General features: G+C 44.9%; 1 protein-coding gene and 1 pseudogene across 7 annotated transcripts in view; one reads left to right on the forward strand and one right to left on the reverse strand.

Annotated features, from left to right (window-relative positions):
* Nucleotides 1-5,302, reverse strand: part of LOC140455675 (uncharacterized) — a 94,257-nt pseudogene extending 88,955 nt beyond the window's left edge.
* The window catches only part of LOC140455646 (uncharacterized), a 285,832-nt gene that overhangs the window by 7,367 nt on the left and 272,296 nt on the right, over nt 1-6,169 (forward strand). The window lies entirely within an intron of this gene.

The raw sequence follows: 6,169 nt of genomic DNA on the forward strand, positions 1-6,169 counted from the left end.
GTCACATGGGGTCAGATATTCAGGAACGTGAGAAGGCGGAGAATGGAGGCAGGTCAACAGCCAATCAGAAGACAACCACACCTCAAGCTTGCACAATGTCTGTGATTACATGACGTTTTGTACTGTATAAAAGACTGGGTCAGGGGCAGGAGAGGGGTTGGACTTTGCTGTTTGTCAGGGACGGGAAGATCTAGACCCAGAGCTCTGTATACTTTAATCACTCACTGCTAAAATAAAGTAAGAGTTTGAGACCGAATATCTTCTCCTATTGCGGGACTCGGCTCACACATAGAGGAAAGTAAAGTAAGCTGGTAGATTGAGCTAAAGTCTGACAATTTGGTGACCCTGACGTGATGAAGACAGAGAAGTGATGGAAAAGGGAGAAAAATAGAAACAACGGACAACTGACGTCTGATGACAACAACAAGCGGCGCCGCATAAAAAGGTGAACAGACGCCTGTTTATATCAAAGTTCTGCAATTGGAGATATCAAATTGATTGTTGTCATTTTACTGCAAGTGTCCTAGTAATAGTAAGTGGATAATGTTTTGATATAATCTCACACGGGTTTAAAGACCTATGGGGTTAGAGTCCCCATAAAAGCAACAAGGTACGTAAGAAGAGCCGCAGCCAATTGTGAGGAGGTTTTAAGTCCATTGAGTAGGATCTCATAAAAGCAATGCTCACAGCTTTCTCCAAACAGGTTGGAGTGGCAAAGGGGGACCAACAGAGCCAGGCGCCACCTACCACAGACTGGGTCCTGCTGAAGGTGATCAAACGGAAGTGGTCGGAGCCAAGTTGGACAGGACCTTACAAGGTGGTGGAGAGGACATCCCATGCAGTCAGACTGCAGGGGAAAGGAGAAAGATGGTGCCATTGGAGCCAGTGTGCAGCCACGGAACCGCCGACAAGAACTCTAGAACAAATAAGAACAGAAAAAGAGTAGAAGGGTTTTTAAACTTTTAATTGCGTAAAGGCCATAATGTTCATCTCTGCAGGGGACCCACATCACCCGAGGCGGTTGTGGTTGGGAGTTCTTGCTATTATTTCATGTATAATTGTTATGCCGCTGTTAATATGGGAGCCAACCGCAAGGGACAGACACACAGGCGAGGGAGAAGGGCCCAGGAACGAAAGATCAACAGGACAAGAGGCGGACAAATGTTTAAGGGAAGTGGGGAGCCGGGTAAACATCAGACATAACCCAAAGCATGATAAAACATACCAGTTTGACTTATGCAAAGCAATAAACTGTGGCCACAATCCAGGGAGCTGGAGAGGGTATGATGTATACTTTTGCGTGCATACCAATTACTATAGATGGTGCCCGACGTGGAATCATGTACTAACATGGACTGGCGTAAGATGGCCACCCAAGAAGTCGCCATCCTCAGATAATAGATGGAAGGCTCGAGACCATGTGAGCCTGACTAGGGGGCAACTCGATCATTCCTCAGAGATGATAAATCCACTCTTGTTAACCCTGACAGGATTCAACATCAGCCCTGGTCCCGAAGAAGTACGGAATCAGTGCAAAATCGATGATAAAAGCTTTTACTTTGTAATAGGTGTAGATCAATCAGGAAAGGATACCTTGGGACTAGTGAAGGTAACCTTGGTGGATCCTCCTATGCACTAGCCGAAAACCGAAAACACAACAAGCGTGGAGTTAGAACAAAGTTCAGGAGTTGTGGTGATAGATTGCAACAACGTTACGAGAGATGACATTACTAAACTAGCCACCAGATACGGGATAGGAACATGTGGCTGGACTGGATGACAGCTACCACAACCTCAATGAACATGAGTAATTGTGTCGTGTGTTTCTCGGCTAGGCCAACCCTATTTACTACCCCAGCCCCATTGTTCCCTCGTACAGACCCAGCAGGATTTTACTGCATGATGGCACTCACCATGCAGGCAGACCCTCCTAATTGTACCACCCTAAGTGATATTTTTCCACCTGTAAAGAATTTCACATTGCCCCCAGTGTTTACCCCTAAGGCCGACAATTACACTTGTTTCACTCGAAGTTCTCACAAGCTTGGGAGACATGCCTGTTGAATGGTGTAAGGACACAATTAATGTAAACGGCTGGCAGAATGCTAGTACAATGATTTGGGGTAGAGCTGATCTGTTCTGGTACTGTGGTGATAGAACGCTGCACGTTAGTCTACCTCCAGATTGGTCTGGAACCTGTGCAATGGTCAGGCTAGGGTTACCCTTATTCCTATTAGGAGAACGACAACAGGGAATAAATCCACATGTACGAAAACGCAGGGATTAGTTTGATATCACTTCCAGCTCAACCACTTACATAGATGCAATAGGTGTCCCCTGAGGTGTACCTGATGAATATAAATTAGTAGACCAGGTAACAGCAGGATTTGAGAATCTCCCAATTATCAGTGCTCTATTCCCAATCACACCGAATAAAAACATCGACCGAATCAATTATATACATTACAATGTATTCAGGCCAATCAACAAAACTAGAGACGCGGTGGCAGGACTCTCTGAACAATTAGCAGTGACCTCATTTTAATAACAGTACAAAATAGAATGGCCTTAGATATGATGTTAGCAGAAAAGGGGGGAGTGTGCTTTGTTTGGAGATCAACGTTGTACATTCATTCCCAATAATACAGCACCTGATGGCTCGGTAACTAGAGCCCTGGAAGGACTAAAAACCTTGTATGAAGAAATGCATGAACATTCAGGTATTGACAACCCTCTGGGAGGCATTTTAGACTCATGGTTTGGGAAATGGAAAGGATTGGTTGTGTCTGAGTTTCTGTCCCTCGCTGGTATGATGACTGCGTTAGTGTGGTGTGGATGTTGTTGTATCCCCTGTATTAGATTAACAGGGTAATCATCACAGCAATTGAAGGGAAAGCTCCCCCGCCCTACCAGATGGCACAGATGGAGACGGAAACAATGGCTCTGGCGGGAAGGGAAGACTACGCGTCGGAGAGCGAATGTGATGGATAAATCTGTTTGGTTGGTCTCATTTTCATGAGACCAAAAGGGGGACTTGTAAATATATGCCTTAGTATGAAGCATTCAGAAGCATTTAAATGATATATTTGTTTCAGTTACTTATAATACAATACTATGCTTAACTATTAACTAACACAGTGGGTTGTGTAACCCTTGTGGGGACGAACAGACAGTGGAAAAGTACTGAGTACATCTGACTTGTAAAGATATGCTGATGTAACCACACAATAGGAATGACTTTTAACAAAGAGCAGTGTGTACTGGCTGCCATGGTGGCGGTTGGGAGAGCGAGGCAGACAGCGGGGGTGTTGCCGCCCTGTGAGTGCAGATGCAGGACATGTTGTAATCTGTGGTTTTAAAAAAACAAGAACTATTTCGCACCACCAACACCTGCAGAAGGAGGTCACATGGGGTCAGATATCCGGGAACGCGAGAAGGCGGAGAATGGAGTCAGATCAACAACCAATCAGAAGACAACCACACCTCAATGCTTGCACAATGTTCTGTGATTACATGACGTTTTGTACTGTATAAAAGACTGGGTCAGGGGCAGGATAGGAGTCGGACTTCGTGAACTGACACACTTTGCTGTTTGTCAGGGACGGGAAGATCTAGACCCAGAGCTCTGTATACTTTATCCACTCACTGCTAAAATAGAGTAAGAGTTTGAGACCGATTTTCTTCTTTTGCTTCATTAAAAGAACACGCAGGACTCGGCTATAAGTTCTGTGTCTTATGATCTTGTCCCACCAGTTACCTGATGAAGGAGCAGCACTCCGAAAGCTAGTATTTCCAAATAAACTTACTGGACTAAAACTTGGTGTTGTGTGATTTTTAACTTTGTCCACCCCAGTCCAACACTGGCACCTCTACATCAGAAGTTTGATAACAGTCAGGAATCTGTTTGTACATGTATTCAAAGTTTTATATCTTCTACCCAATGGAAGAGTGTGGAGATGAGTATATGCAGGGGCCATTGATTATTTAGATTGCTTTCCAGAGGTAGCAGGAAGAAGTCAATGGATGAGAAACTGGTTTGCATGTTTGAATGGGCTGTGTTCACATGTTTCTGCAGTTTCTTGCAGTCTTGGGAAGTGCAGTTGCCACAATATGACGCGATGCATCTACAAAAAAAGGTAAGCATCTTTGTGGACGTACCGAATGTTCTTAGTCTTCTGAAGAAATTTGTTGTGCTTCCTTGACTGTCGTGACAGATTGTTGGTGATCATCACTCCCAGGAACTTGACGCTGTATGATCATTTCCACCTCAGCACCATTGATGTAGACAGGTCATGAGATGTACAGCATGGAAACAGACCCTTTGGTCCAACCCGTCCATGCTGACCAGTTATCCCAACCCAATCTAGTCCCACCTGCCAGCAGCCGGCCCATATCCCTCCAAACTCTTCCTATTCATATACCCACCCAAATGGCTTTTAAATGTTGCAATTGTATCAGCTTCCGACACTTCCTCTGGCAGCTCATTCCATACACGTACTACCCTCTGTGTGAAAACGTTGTCCCTTAGGTCTCTTTTATATCTTTCTCCTCTCACCCTTAACCTATGCCCTCTAGTTCGGGACTCCCTGACCCCAGGGAAAAGACTTTGCCTATTTATCCTATCCATGCCCCTCATAATTTTGTAAACCTCTATAAGGTTACCCCTCAGCCTCCGACGCTCCAGGGAAAACAGCCCCAGCCTGTTCAGCCTCTCCCCATAGCTCAAATCCTCCAACCCTGGCAATATCCTTGTACGTCTTTTCTGAACCCTATCAAGTTTCACATCTTTCCGATAGGAAGGAGACCAGAATTGCACGCAATATTCCAACAGTGGCCTATCGAAGTCCTGTACAACCGCAACATGACCTCCCAACTCCTGTACTCAATGCTCTGACCAATGAAAGAAATCATATCAAACGCCTTCTTCACTATCCTATGTACCTGTGACTCCACTTTCAAGGACGTATGAACCTGCACTCCAAGGTCTCTTTGTTCAGCAACATTCCCTAGGACCTGATCATTAAGTGTATAAGTTCTGCTAAGATTTGCTTTCCCAAAATTCAGCACTGCGCATTTACCTGAATTAAACTCCATCTGCCACTTCTCGGCTCATTGGCGCATCTGGTCAAGATCCTGTTGTAATCTGAGGTAACCCTCTTTGCTGTCCACAACACCTCCAATTTTGGTGTCATCTGCAAACTTACTAACTGTATAGTTGTGCTCTCCAATCTGCTTCCAGAAGATAGAAGAAGTTTTACTCAGATTGACAAGTTTAAATCCCCACCTGATCTGCTGCTCAAAGTCACCTCCATTTCCCCGGTCAGTTTCCCAAGTTTCAGGAAACTCATGTTGCTCCAGAAATATTTGGATTGACTGTGAGAGACGTCAATCAGAGAGCCCACCCACTCTGCCCATTGTCTCCTCTTCCTCTTCCAGAGCTGGTTCACTTCCTATAGGGACTGAAAACCAAGTGAGGAGATGGTGAGTGAAGGAGCAGCTTTTATACAAATTGTATCCCATAATATCCACACCAATCCTCAGGCAGTCTGACTATCCTGTGGGTAATCAGGGGGTGGAAATGTCCCTTATGCTGTGTGAGAAGATCCAGCTGAGAGAGCTGTTTACTCGGTGCTTTGTGCTGAACTGTTTGACTGGAGCTGTGTGTTGGATATTGAGTGTGTTTATTGGAAGCATTTCCCTCTGATTTCCAGGCTGGGTTTTGTTGATGGCTCATTCCTGAATATAAGAGGGTGAGGTGTCATTATCTGGGAGGTGCAGAGGGTCTGAGAATTCTTACTGATTTCCTATTGTTGAATTCTGTATGTGTTGGGAGCTGGTTATTATCCTGTGAACTGGAATTAATTCAGTTCCTCTGAGGGAATGTTGCCCTGTCAGAGGGGAGCTACTGAGAGAATGTTGCCTCTTTGGCAGACTGTACACAAGAACAGGAATCAGCCATTTAGTGTCTCAAGTGTGTCCTACATTCACTGAGATCACAGCGCATCTGTAAAAGAACCTTATATACTTGCTGTTTCCCCAAATCCCATCAAACCTTCAGTGAACAGAAATCTAAGATTTAATATTACCAATCAATTTAGCGTTGATTGTCAAATTGCCTGGTTCCAAGCTTCTCCCACTCTTTGTGTGCCAGTGTTTTCCAGGGTGGGGT

Source organism: Chiloscyllium punctatum, chromosome 30, assembly GCF_047496795.1.
Source record: "Chiloscyllium punctatum isolate Juve2018m chromosome 30, sChiPun1.3, whole genome shotgun sequence".
NCBI classification, from domain to species: Eukaryota; Metazoa; Chordata; class Chondrichthyes; order Orectolobiformes; family Hemiscylliidae; genus Chiloscyllium; species Chiloscyllium punctatum.